The sequence below is a fragment of the Phalangium opilio genome, unplaced genomic scaffold (assembly GCF_054372755.1).
Source record: "Phalangium opilio isolate 3A_F unplaced genomic scaffold, DU_Popi_V2 ptg000078l_1, whole genome shotgun sequence".
Taxonomy (NCBI): Eukaryota; Metazoa; Arthropoda; class Arachnida; order Opiliones; family Phalangiidae; genus Phalangium; species Phalangium opilio.
The window spans coordinates 557,092-571,186 of NW_028324186.1; the positions used below are offsets into that span (position 1 = coordinate 557,092).

At 43.3% G+C, this 14,095-nt stretch overlaps 1 long non-coding RNA gene and 5 other non-coding genes across 6 annotated transcripts; all 6 read left to right on the top strand.

Moving 5' to 3' along the window:
• The first annotated feature begins 109 nt into the window (after window positions 1-109).
• Window positions 110-2,400, top strand: LOC149654949 (uncharacterized). Its single transcript, XR_016370299.1, has 3 exons — window positions 110-204; window positions 293-352; window positions 457-2,400. It is a non-coding gene; the product is annotated as an uncharacterized LOC149654949 (long non-coding RNA).
• Window positions 2,401-3,954: 1,554 nt separating this feature from the next.
• Window positions 3,955-4,027, top strand: TRNAT-CGU (transfer RNA threonine (anticodon CGU)). The gene has a single exon. It is a non-coding gene; the product is annotated as a tRNA-Thr (tRNA).
• Window positions 4,028-4,182: 155 nt separating this feature from the next.
• On the top strand, window positions 4,183-4,255 carry TRNAT-AGU (transfer RNA threonine (anticodon AGU)). The gene has a single exon. It is a non-coding gene; the product is annotated as a tRNA-Thr (tRNA).
• Window positions 4,256-4,421: 166 nt separating this feature from the next.
• Window positions 4,422-4,494, top strand: TRNAT-UGU (transfer RNA threonine (anticodon UGU)). Its single transcript has one exon. It is a non-coding gene; the product is annotated as a tRNA-Thr (tRNA).
• A 157-nt stretch (window positions 4,495-4,651) lies between these two features.
• TRNAT-UGU (transfer RNA threonine (anticodon UGU)) lies at window positions 4,652-4,724 on the top strand. Its single transcript has one exon. It is a non-coding gene; the product is annotated as a tRNA-Thr (tRNA).
• A 157-nt stretch (window positions 4,725-4,881) lies between these two features.
• TRNAT-UGU (transfer RNA threonine (anticodon UGU)) lies at window positions 4,882-4,954 on the top strand. Its single transcript has one exon. It is a non-coding gene; the product is annotated as a tRNA-Thr (tRNA).
• Window positions 4,955-14,095: the final 9,141 nt, after the last annotated feature.

Genomic DNA, 14,095 nt, shown 5'->3' on the forward strand with positions numbered 1-14,095 from the left:
GGGGGTTTATTGGGGGTAAACATCTCAAAAAATTGGTTTGCGGGGGGGGGTAGTAAATACCTTCGTATAACGGGTAGATACTCTAGCATCAAGCCATCTTATGCGTTAGCATCTCGGTCTGCGAAGACTGCATTGACGAAACGTCCCTCGATTTTAATTGTATTAAATGTAATCAATTTGGGCCTCGCAAACAACGCTTCACAGGTGACAAACCCGTGTTTCCTCCGATGCACCTTACGTAATATGTAATTCTTTTTTTGTAAAAATGTCCCCTAAAATGTGTGCTAAATAGAAAACATATGAAACGGTCTAGCCATATTCGTGTATACTTTACTCTGAAATGTTCAGATCGGTAAGTTTTTTAGCATAATAAGCAATATTCCGGTATATTTCATTCATCTGACCACGTCTCTTTCGGTATGGCCGAAAATGTTCATGGAAACCTCAAAAAACTAGGGTATGTCCCCATGCCACGTACGAGTCATCTACACTGCCCTCATTGTGATGGGACTTTAAAAGACGTGCCTGACTGCGGCCAATTAAATTATTTCTGCACATCACGTGATTGTGCGCACTTCAGACGTTGTGTTTTAGTTCAGTCTAAAAACCTTATCCGTATGTCGATCCAAAAAAAGCGAAGACATCTTCTAGACGAGCGAAACTTTTGTACTCTGTGCGGTGAGTTTAAATACCGAATTAAGGACTTGTGCCCGTGTTACAATTGGAAAGATGATTCACCAGAGATTTAAATCAGGTACAGCAGTGACTTTCGAGATGAAATAGAATTGTGGAAGCATCATAGTTAATATAAATCAACTTTTGCTTCATAAAAAAGGGTATGTTTCACTTTGCATTATAACAATGTTTGTATTTTAATCCATATTCATGTGTATTTTAGCCTGTATTCAGCTATAACTTTTGCATGTATTTTATATAAATCCCTTGTAGTTTAGTAATATTCGTATGAAATTCCGTATTCGTTAGTGCAGGGTAAAATTGGTTTTTTTTGGGAGGATTATATAAATGCCAGTATTTTAATCAATATTCATGTGTATTTTAGTAGTAGTCAGCTATAATTTTTGCATGTAATGTATATAAATCCCTTGTAATTTAGTATCATTTGTATGAAATTCAGCATTAGTTTATAATAAGCCACTAGTGTATGGTAAAATTGGTGTTTTTTAGGTAGTATTAAGGAAATGCCAATATTTTAATAAATATTCATGTGTATTTTAGTAGTAGTCAGCTATAACTTTTGCATGTAATGTATATAAATCCCTTGTAATTTAGTATCATTTGTATGAAATTCAGCATTAGTTTATAATAAGCCACTAGTGTATGGTAAAATTGGTGTTTTTTAGGTAGTATTAAGGAAATGCCAGTATTTTAATAAATATTCATGTGTATTTTAGCCAGAATTCAGCTATAACTTTTGCATGTATTTTATATAAATCCCTTGTAGTTTAGTAATATTCGTATGGAATTCAGTATTAATTTCTAATAAGACACTTGTGCAGGGTAAAAATCGTGTCTTTTAGGTAGTTTTATATACATGCCAGTATTTTAATCAATATTCATGTGTATTTTAGTAGTAATCGTATGAAAAACCGTTAGTAATCAAACTCTGATTCTTCAACCTATACAACTAGAATAACCTAGCATAAGCCTGTGTTTCAGGATCTAGCATAGAATAACCTAGCATAGACCAATCATTCCTAATCTAACATAGAATAACTTAGCAGAAGCCTATCTTTCTTTAGGATCTACCATAGAATAACCTAGCATAAGACTATATTTTGTCAGCATTTACCAAAGAATATACCTAGCAAAAGCCTATCTTTCAAGAACTAATACAGCATATAGGCCTACCAGGATCTACCATAGAATAAGCCTAAAATAGCATAAGCCTATCTTTCACGATCTACCATAGAACGTCTGAACATGGTTACGTATAAATAAAAAAGCCGATGGAATGTCTTAACACGTTTGTGTGAGTCATAAATCACTCCAAATACAGATTCCATTGATAACAATACAAATGGTTTAGCCACGCCCCCTTTTAAGGTCCTAAACCACCTGGTATGTAGCCAATTGAAGAAAGGACAATAAAATAAGCATCAGTCAATATACCCTCAGGCTAAATATCAACCCCAGGCTTCCAAGAAAATCTCTCGATAAAGATGATTAGGTCATCACCTTTCAAGCCGTAAAGACCTGTCGCAAAGAATGTCCACCAATGTCGGAGATCGTGTTTTAGATTACCGCGTGAGATATTATTTTTAAATCTTACGCAAGGCATTAAGTTGTTCTTTGATATACAACGCGTTAAGTCGTTTTCTCGCGTAGAGTTCTAAAACTAATTTTTCGAGATCTTTAGTTTTGACTTTGAAGGTATGATAAAGTTATTCGTTGTTTTCACTTACAGTTGATTGTTGAGATTTGGTTGTGGAGTAGGTGGTTAAATATGAGATTGAGCAAATGAGTCCCTAATTCTGTTCAAAACGGTCTGGGCAAGATGGGATTCGTGACGAAAAACCTGGAAAACCCACAAAGATGGCGGCCACTCTGCGAGACTTCATCTTTTAAAACATCTTGAGATGGTAGGTGACCTCTGTTTTTATATTTATACGGACAGCCTTATCTACCTCTCACCCGATGGCGTCCCTATACTCCCTACGGGGGATTATCTTAGAGAATTAAAAAATGAACTAGAACCTTACGGAAAAGACGCATATATTTGTGAGTTCGGAAGTGCTGGGGCTAAAAACTATTCCATGAACATTTACGATCCCGCAACTGATAAAATTACTAACATTATTAAAGTTAAAGGATTCTACTTAAACACATCTACAGAAAATTATGTTAATTTTGATATCATGAAAAAATTATTGGGGGTGAACAACCAGGGGAAACCTGAAATAAACTCTGTGCAGGTACCCATTGGACCTCAAATATGTCGCCTGCCCAATCATACTTTAATTACGATAGAACAGACCAAAACATATCAGGTGGTCGTGGATAAAGTTCGCGTTTTCCCCGATTATACTACAGCACCTTATGGTTACATTAAATAATTTTAAATTTGTAAAATTGTATATATTTTAATTGACTGGGGCTTTGTTTGCAGACATTTTTATTAACATAAATTAGTCTTCATTGTTCTTGTGAAATAAATATTTCTCACTTTATATTATGGTCTTTATAAATTTATTCCTACCTTTAAGCTTACAAAAAAAAAAATCTTTACGCATACAAAATCAAAGATTGACAGGTATTCCTCCCCCAAAAAAGAGAGAAAACGTAGAAACTAGGCTCCCCCGCCTTAACAGTGGCCGCCATCTTTGTTGCTCATACTGGCTGCATACTCTCTTATCACAACTATTTCTTTTTGGCTTTTTTAGGAGCTGGTTCAACACCTTTAGGGCTGGTTAAATTTAGGAGCATATGGTGTTTTTTGTTTTAAATTTTGAGTAGCTGCCTATTAATAGAGTCTAGTTTCGATTGAGCGCTAACATTTTCCTCATGACCACTTTTCAAAAGCATTTGAGCAACTGTTATAGCTCTCATATCTTTTGCGAGAAAAGCGCGCCAAAATTCTAAGCAGGCGATTAAAAAAAATACAAGCATCAACTTCCTCAAGGTTTTGCACGAGAACAGTAGACAATTATTTCCCTCAGATTGCAAAGGCAGTTTTGAAGCGTCCCATAGTATCTGTGGACAGTGGCTCAAAAAAAATTATTTATGAAGTAATTCTCCAGTTCCCCAGGCACTCCGTGATATTTCAAACACTGTAAAACGCCGATAGTCTCGTCGTATGCATTAGAATTTTCCAATTATAGGAGAATATAGGAATTATCATAAAATTATAGGAGAAAATAGGAAGGACTTAAAAATATAGGAAAAAATAGGAAATATTGGAAGAGTGGTCACCCTGTAATCTCACTACGTAACATGGGCTCCGTTGCTTAGTGGTTAAAGCGCCTGTCTCGTAAACAGGAGATCGTGAGTTCGATTCTCGTCGAAGCCTCGTTGTTATGATACTTGAAGTAGTTTTCGTAGCTATTAATTTGAAAAACTAAAAATAATGGTTGCTTGAGATGTGCATATATGCAAACAATAGGGTAAAAGTGCAAATGAGTTAAATTACTGAAATATTCAGCATTAATCTCACTACGTAACATGGGCTCCGTGGCTTAGTGGTTAAAGCCCCTGTCTAGTAAACAGGAGACCATGAGTTCGAATCTCGTCGGAGCCTCGTTGTGATGATACTTGAATTAGTTTTCGTAGCTATTAAATTTTGAAAAACTAAAAATAATAGTTGCTTGAGATGTGCATATATGCAAACAATAGGGTAAAAGTGCAAATGAGTTGATTTTGTTAAATTACTGAAATATTCAGCATTAATCTCACTACGTAACATGGGCTCCGTGGCTTGGTGGTTAAAGCGCCTGTCCTGTAAGCAGGAGATCATGAGTTCGATTCTCGTCGGAGCCTCGTTGTTATGATGCTTGAACTAGTTTTCGTAGCTATTAAATTTTGAAAAACTAAAAATAATAGTTGCTTGAGATGTGCATATATGCAAACAATAGGGTAAAAGTGCAAATGAGTTAAATTACTGAAATATTCAGCATTAGTCTCACTACGTAACATGGGCTCCGTGGCTTAGTGGTTAAAGCGCTTGTCTTGTAAACAGGAGATCGTGAGTTCGATTCTCGTCGAAGCCTCGTTTTTATGATACTTGAACTAGTTTTCGTGGCTAAAAAATTTTGAAAAACTAAAAATAATAGTTCCTTGAGATGTGCATATATGCAAACAATAGGGTAAAAGTGCAAATGAGTTAAATTACTGAAATATTCAGCATTAATCTCACTACGTAACATGGGCTCCGTGGCTTGGTGGTTAAAGCGCCTGTCTTGTAAACAGGAGATCGTGAGTTCGATTCTCGTCGGAGCCTCGTTGTTATGATACTTGAACTAGTTTTCGTAGCTATTAATTTGAAAAACTAAAAATAATGGTTGCTTGAGATGTGCACATATGCAAACAATAGGGTAAAACTAGGAACGAGTTGATTTTGTTAAATTACTGAAATATTCAGCATTAATCATGTAATCGCGTGCTCTCGTTGATACCCGAAATCACACGACTACGTAGTTAAATTCATTAAATATATTTATTATGACATTAATCCGGTTAATTTATATGTACAATCCGTTAGTAAATTATTAATATATATTACAATCCGTTAAATAACGTTTAACAAGGCAATAAAGTTAATTTAATATAACAAAATTATTAACTGATCTTGATGCCGGTAACCCTCCAACTGCCCTGGTTCCCGGGCTACCTTTGAATTATATCCCCTCGGGCCTCCGGGGATCAGCCAATCCGAGGGTGAGCAGACGACAGGTCCAAGGTTCAGCTTTCTGGGCCGGCTAGCGGGGAACTCTGGAATCAGTGTAACTTGCTCCCTCTAGTGGTGAACCCTGGTAACGGGCTCCCCGTTACATCCTCCCCCTCTGCAAGAAAGAAGCAGCGGCCCCGGGTGAAAGGGGAAACAGCGGTGTAAGGCTGCTGGGAGTATCTGAAAAGAAAGAGTGGGGAGGGAAACCCCACCCAAAGCCAGGGAACCAAATTCAAAACGCGGGTGGACCACAGAGAAGGAGTTAATGAGAAAACATATTTATTTAGTCCCAACCGGGGTGAAAGAACATGCCCCTGTTCGGGGAAAAGCACAACATCGGTCCTACCGATATACAAAGAGAAAATAAATGAAGAACAATGGTGTTTATTATTATATTTTTTTTGTGTAATGCTAGAGTAGCTACCCTGGTAGTATGAAAATTAAAGGAATATGGTAGTGTTCAAACTGTTCTTCCGGGAAAAAGGGGGAACAACACTGGGTTCCAACAAAACAAAAGACATATTTTACGGATATGGTCAGTCTAACCCGCGTATTAACGAAAAAAGAAAGGGAAGAACGAAACCGATAATCCGGAAAAACAACGCCTAATCCGAATACCGGAATAATTTTTGGGAAGTGGACCATAAGATAGCGGCCACCTCCGCGACCGGTAACGCCTTGGCCTGCGCAATCCGGTTAATTACGGTCAATGCCAGTCCTGGGGACGGTACAGCTGGGGAAGCACGAGTCAGGGAAAACATTGGCGCCCCTGACTGTGCTAGCAGGCGTTCTACCGGGATACCATGTAGAAATCTTTTCATAAACTGTGGATCCATGGCCGGGGACAGTGCAAGATAGAGTCGTGGGAACCGGGCAAGGAATTTTTCAGCCACGTCCCGACCGCCGGAAAAATTCAGTAATATGATGGCGTGTCCGGGAGGGAGTTCCTCACCTAACATGCGGTAGCTTGTTCGAAAAACGTCTTTTTCCTGCCGCCCTTCTCGGCATTGGACTAGGACTGGGTAGTCATAGGTTGCAGCTAGACGCAGCTGGCGCCGAAACGCCTGGCTTTGAATCTCTGGAGGACAAAGGTCGATGACCCGGGATGCATCTAAGCCAATCGCGCCACTCGGCGCGAACTTTGGAAAAGGCCAAGGCCTTAATTAAATCGTGTTCGATGCGCTCGTCTTGCAAATACGCCTTAGCGTACAGGGGCGGAATGCCCACTGCGCCGAGAACCCCGGGGTTCGCTAAGACGGATTGAATGAACTCGATATTGAGTTCATCCGGAATGGCGCCGAAGTGAGATATGCACCCTTTAAAACCCCCCGGGAAGCGTTCCGGGAGGGTGCGGACGTGCCTGGAAAAATGTTTTTAATCTGTTCCAGTCCGGGATGCGTAACATGGAAGTGAGCAAAAGATATCCACGTAGCGTGGAGGTAGCTCCACTTCATCTTCATCGTTCATTGAATGATCCTCTGTAATCGGGATGGATATGGCCTGCTCCTCCACTACCGGGGTAAGGGAGGCAGCCGAACCCGGATTTTCGGGTGATCCAATCCCTAACGCCTGAGTGCCTTCCACCTCCTCCGTTTCCTTGGTTATCTCAACTACCAATGATATCGTAGCTGATGCCTGGGGAACGTCTACGGTTGCAATTTCTCTGATAATTTCATCGACCTCTGGTGGTATAGTCGCCCCGGTAATTTCTGCTACCATTGGTTGAGTTGTCGTGTAGCTCGGGATGTCCTCTTCGTCGCTCGCCGACGCCTCCATGTCACCAAAAAGTTGACCACAATAGATTTTTGGGAATGAACTAGCCATAGTCTGAAAAGTAAAAAGGTGTTCTATTGACAGTTAGTCTCATCATGGTTTAATCGACAGGTCCATTCAAATGGACATCCCATCGGAGTCCGATTGGACGTGCTTCACCATAAGGCATGGCGAACAATCTCAAACGGGGGATACGCAAAAGGTTGGGGCTTCATGCTGAAGTTGCGCATGCCTAATAGGCGGGCTTGGTTGCGATGAGTACCAAGAAACGCCGCAATTTGTTTATATGACCGTAATTTTTCTTTTATCGGTTCTGGTGTGTAATAATATACGTCCCCAATTCTACCTCCGGTATCCTTTCTCAAAACGATTTCTCTTTTCCACCCATATCGAAAGGGAGCCATCAACTCATCATCTTCATCATCCTGATCTAACTCTGGTTCCGGGAATGTTCTCTTATCCTCCCCATCCAACTCCAGATCTGGAGTGTTCCCGTTCCGATGTACTTCCCCGGAAGGACCTGCCATCGCTAGGTCTGCCCCAGAATCCACTGGGTCTGTGATTCGTACCCGGCGTCGAAGATTGTATTCGCGCCGCGGTATCGGGGTGGGAACCGAGTCGTTTTCTACTGGGATGTTAAGATACGGAACAGGTATCTCTGGTTCTACGTCTATCGAGGTTGACGGCCTATTGACGGCTCCTTCTGTTTGGGTTTGACGAGGCCGGAAGTCATATACTCTAAAGGGCACCGTATCCCAGACATTCTCCTGACCGTCCCGGGAATCTGCCTCAATAAACGACCTTTCTTCCTGTGTGACACCCAACTCATGCTCGGGCTCATCTCCTGGGTCTACATCGTTCTCCAGTTCCTGTATTACCGGTGGGATTTCGAGTTCTGTGGTTTCCTGGGTCTCAAGGACCACAGAGTTCAACAGTAGTTTCAACTGATTAATATGCCAAGTGCCAGCCAAAGCACCTGACTCCAAATCCATGATAACATAGGAAACTGGGGATATCTTCTCAACTACTCTATAGGGACCCTCCCAGGCTGGAGCCAACTTAGCCGAGAACTTAGCTGCGGCGTTGGATAAGCTATGACCTGCTTTCCACACTAATTGTCCCACTTCTAGCTCCCCATCGGAATAATTCCTGTCATAGAAGCGTTTTTGTTTGGCACTGGCTTGCTCATTCATTTCCTGGGCAAAGTCAATGGACAACTGCCATTCCCTGAGTGGCCCATCCTCATAACCCCTAATCTCTCCTTCGATGTCCTCGGGTATCCCGGCAAAGGTACGTTCATCCCAGGGTAAGGTAGGCTCATAACCATGATGTAAATAAAAGGGGGATGAACCAGTTGAAGTATGTATGGCACTGTTAATGGCCAACTGAATAAGGGGCAAGCTTTCGTCCCACTTAGTGTGGACATTCCCGGTATAATACTCATGAGTTCTCCTATGACCCTATTTGCCCTTTCTGTCATATTCGCCTGGGAATGATAAGGGGACGTGAATTTTAACTGAATTTTTAACATTCGACATAAGCGCTTCCATAATACAGATATGAACTGAGGTCCATTGTCCGATAATAAAGCTGTCATCGTACCATGACGTGAAACATACTGTAGTAAGATCTTACATAATATAGGGGCGGTAACACTTCGTGCCTGGAATAGCTCTACATACTTGGTAAAATAATCTACCATTACCACTAAGAACCTATTCTGGGATTTCGCTACTGGTAAAGGACCCATAATATCAATCCCTACTAGATCTCCGGGATGGATTTTATGGGAGGGAATCATTAAACCTGGTCTCTTAGTGTTCCTACTCTTATACCTCTGACAAGTTTCGCATCCCCGGACATAGTCTTTAACCAGGGAGTACAACTTAGGATGGTAGTATTTAGCTTGCACCCGTTTATAAGTTGCGGTGCGACCTCTATGACCCGAGAGCGGATGGTCATGGTAGGCTTGACAAACCCGTGGTACTATCGCGGTTGGAATAACTACCTTTTCCGGTTGAAAACCCTGGGCTATCCGGTATAACATATCATCTTTCAGTCTATACAATTTTGACGCCTGTCCATTTTCCAAGTCCCGTCGAATAGACTGCCAGTACGGATCACTAGTCTGTGCTAACTTAATGTCGGCCTTAGTTGCTACATCCAACGGGAGACCTAATGCTACTGGGTTACAAGATACCATATTGACCCGGACTTCCTGGTTTTCAGGACCGGGCGACTGATCTGTGTCGTCCGTTTCTAAAATCTTTGGACTGACTGTGTCCAAATCTGAAACCGGGCATCGAGATAAGGCATCGGCAACCACGTTTTCCCTACCGGATTTATGCAAGATTTCGAATGGCATAAATTCCTGTAGTTCCAAGGCCCACCGCATGAGCCGACTTTTCTTATCCTTCAAGCGCAGTAACCAGCATAACGCCCTGTGATCCGATAAGACAGCAAATTCCCGGCCCTCTATATAGTGGCGAAATTTACGTACGGCTTCTACAACCGCTAAGGCTTTCTGTTCAGGAGTACTATATTTCAATTCCGAAGGTCTTAAAAGACGACTGGTATATGCTAAGGGGACTTCTACTGCCCCTTGGATCTGGGTTAACAGACCCCCAATACCGATGCCACTAGCATCCGTGGTAACTATAAATTTCCCCTCCGGGGTTGGGGCCTGTAGCATAGCTGCATCAGCTATCGCCTGTTTTAAAGCCTGGTAAGATTTCTCCTCATCGTCTCCCCACCGCCATCGCTGGTGTTTACGTTTGAGGCGATTAAGAGGGGCCGTCAGATCCGCGAAATGCGGGATAAACCGGGAGTGAAACCCACACATTCCCAAGAAGGATGAAACTTGTTTCATGGTTCGTGGTCTGGGAAAATTCCTAATAGCTTTCACTTTTTCTGGGTCAATCTGTACACCCTGTGCGCTTACTACATAGCCGAGTACTGCTACCTTGGAGACTCCAAAACTCGATTTTCTTAAATTAAGCGTTAAACCGGCGTGTTTTAGCTGTGAAAACACATACCGAAGAGCTTCCAGGTGTTCCTCCCAACTAGCATTAGCTATGACAATGTCATCCAGGTATACACCAACCCCAAATCGTCTAGCATACTTCAGAACCTTATTCATCAACCGAGAAAAAGTGGAAGGGGCGTTCTTTAACCCGAATGGCATTACTAGCCATTCAAATTTCCCTTCCCGTGTGACAAATGCCGTTTTCTCGATATCATCCGGGTGCATCTCTACCTGCCAGTAACCGGACTTTAGGTCAAGCTTAGTAATGTATCTGGGCTTTCCCACAGAATCTATGATGTCTTCAATACGTGGTACCGGGTAGGGGTCATCTACCGTAACACTATTCAATCGGGTAACATCTATACACATTCGTTTCTCTGTTGTATTCTTCTTTCCCACCACTATAGTAGGCGACGCCCACGGACTATCGGAGGGTCGGATTAACCACTGCTGCAATAAGTCTCTGACCTGATTATTTATTTCTTCATTAGCCACACGGCTATGGCTATAAGGCTGTCGGTGAATAGGGACAGTCCCCGGTTTTAACCTAATACGATGGCGTAACAGGTGGGTTCTACCCGAACGGCCGGAGAAAAGAGATGAAAACTCTTGAAAAATTCTGATTAAGTCCCCCACCTCTTGTTCTGTCAAAGTACCCATATTTAACTGGGACACATCGACTGTCCCTGTGTCGAGTTCGTGGGTTTGGGTGAACCCGGGCGCATGATCTCTCAAATAAATGAGGGGAAGAGTATAGCCACAATACCGGAATTCGTTACGTTCATGGTCGATGCTAGCTCGAAGCTCGTCCAATATGTCCATTCCCAGGATAAGTGGGAATTCTATATCTGTTAGAACGTGAAAGCGTACCGGTATCGTTCCCATCTGTGTCCCCAAATCTATTTCTAACTCAATATACCCTACAGAAGTCGTAGTTATACCTTTTTGTACACCCCTGACTATTTTCGACTGAGGAACCACTAACGCAAGGACTCCTAATTTATGTAAAAAATCCCACGCGACAATACTGTGGTCTGCCCCACTATCCAAAAAGGCAACACATGGTTGACATGCAATGTGAATGATTATACCCTTAAGTCGACTATCGTTAATATTATCTTCTTTGACTGAATGAATGAGAATGGGGTCTTGTGGGTTCCGGCGCACATCCTGAGACACTACCAGGATGCGTCCTAAGCGTTTCCCGCACCCGGTGCCTGACCTTGGGGGTCACAGGTGGAAGTGCAGGTAAATTTCTCGTGTGCGTCGGGCGAGGTGTACCTGCGGGTCTGGGACAATCCCGACGAAGATGGTTAAAACTACCACACCGATAGCAAGCCTGGGATAGTGGTGGTCTATTCGGGCCACTCGTCTGTCCGGTATTACTGCCCGTGGTCCCAGTAGGACCGGAAAAACGCACCCTTGGGCCAGGACTGGAAAGATATCCCCCTGTTCCACCCTGGGCATATTTTCGGTCTAAACCACTCTGGATACGGCTAAATTCTTGCTGCACTTGAGTCAGGGTACGACTTAGCATGGCGGCTAAGATTTTTCCACCAGCTAAGGGCATCCTCCTTTAAAGACAAGGGTATAAATAATGCTATGTCCTGAACTGTAAACCTATGATACTGAATAAACATTTCCATTTGACATAAATACTCTTTGGGATCCTCCCGACCCGAAAAACTAGGCAACATAATGGCTGGTCCCAGAACCGGGTTATAACGCGTGCCACTGGCTGGGGTGGCCACTATCTGCACCGGAGTAGTGGGGTTCACCGGCGGGGGTGTAGTAGTTCCAGACACTCTATGAGTTACTGGAGGTGGTGTTCGAGGTGGATTGACCACCGGAATATGCTGAGCTGGCGTAGCAGGGGGTGAGGGATTGGTCCCCATCGTCCTATGAGTTACTGGAGGTGGTGTTCGAGGTGGATTGACCACCGGAATATGCTGAATTAGGGCAGCAGGGGGTGAGGGATTGGTCCCCATCGTCCTACGAGTTACTGGAGGTGGTGTTCGAGGTGGATTGACCACCGGAATATGCTGAGCTGGCGTAGCAGGGGGTGAGGGATTGGTCCCCATCGTCCTATGAGTTACTGGAGGTGGTGTTCGAGGTGGATTGACCACCGGAATATGCTGAGCTGGCGTAGCAGGGGGTGAGGGATTGGTCCCCATCGTCCTACGAGTTACTGGAGGTGGTGTTCGAGGTGGATTGACCACTGGAACATGCGGAGGTCGAAGAACAGGGCCCCTACCCGAGCTAATACCAGATGCTACCATACGAGGAGCTTCCCCCGGAAAATTATGATTTCTAGACCTAGCCGGAATATTAGATACGGCACCCTGATTCCTTGGGGTTGCAAAGGGGGGCTGATTGACAGCTTCTGGCTGGACGAAGGGGAGAGGGGGGCAGAGGCTAATACCTGTCTCTGATGCAAGGGCGACGAGGTTCTCAGTACCGGGATATTTGGCGGAGGGGGTGCCCTTAAAAGGGATAAAGGGGTAACTCCCCGCGGTGGCTCCCGATGTGGCTCACCCGAAAATGACCTACGCGGGCCCGAATTCTTTCGGCTTCAATCCTAGCCCAGTTTTGCCAGGCTTTACGCTGTTGAATATCGACAGCATCTAACTCGGAAGGTCGTAAGACACTACCAGACCTGGATGATATACTGGAAGTTGCCCTATGGGGAGGTCCTGAGCCGTTAAGGCCCTTATATTCTAGATCACAATCCTTGAGGAACACCCAGCGCCAGGATTTAATGTTAGGGGTATGGGAAGCCCAGTCTGTTTAATATTGCCAATTGGCAGCTGGGGATTAATACCTTGACGAGGTGGGGGTATATTAAAGCCATGTAACGGGGTATGTCGATCATATCCCACGGTCACACCAATTTCCCGGCATATTAAATAGCCCGCATATCCTAAAGTCACCGTGACCGCAAATGGGATAAAATAAGGGAGAATGATTTGATCCCAAATAAAATAGAATCCCATTTTAAATTCCGAAAATAAAAAAATTAATTAAATGAAGTGAATAAAGCCTATCCGAAAATAAGACCAAGGCCCAAATTGGCGGCCCCTGGAAGTAGGCTGACCCGATACACAATGACTCGGCCCAATCACAGTAATGGCGACCGAGGCTTAAGGTAAATGGTAAATGATTAAGTTTTATACACCAAAGTATTTCTAGGTAAGAATTAAATTCATCGTCTTACCGAAAAATTGTTGATCAGTTAATAAGGCAATAAGGTAAATAATAATGAAAACTTGTCTTTGTCGTCGGGCGCAATCAAAAAAAACTTATGATACGATGTAAATCGCTCGACGGTCAACGTGGAATGGCTTCCGACAGATAAAGTACATTCCGTCACAAGGAGAAATTTAAGCCCCGCCCTATGACGCGGTCCCACGAGAGAGAGAGAGACCATTGATGAAGCCTATACAACCCCTTTGCTCACGCTCACCGGGGCAAACATGCGGAGTATACAAAAACCGAGTAAAGAAATACGTAAGATCGACTTATCATTCGTAGAGTCCTGGTTGACCGTGCTGGTAGAGTGTTCCCGTCGTCTGCGGAACACCCTCAAAGATCCCCCCAGGCCGGATCAGGGGCTCACTGTAGGGTGTTCTAATCCCACGTTGTGAAGAAGGAACACACTAAGATGCACATCAGCCCACAAGTCCAGTAGTATACCAAAAAGTTCACTCGGTGAAACGACGTCCGTATAAAACGCAAGTCCGTTTTTAAACACTAAAACCGGGAGATAAAGGCGCGAAATTCAAAAAGTTATGTCCTCACTCGGGGCACCAATTGTAATCGCGCGCTCTCGTTGATACCCGAAATCACACGACTACGTAGTTAAATTCATTAAATATATTTATTATGACATTAATCCG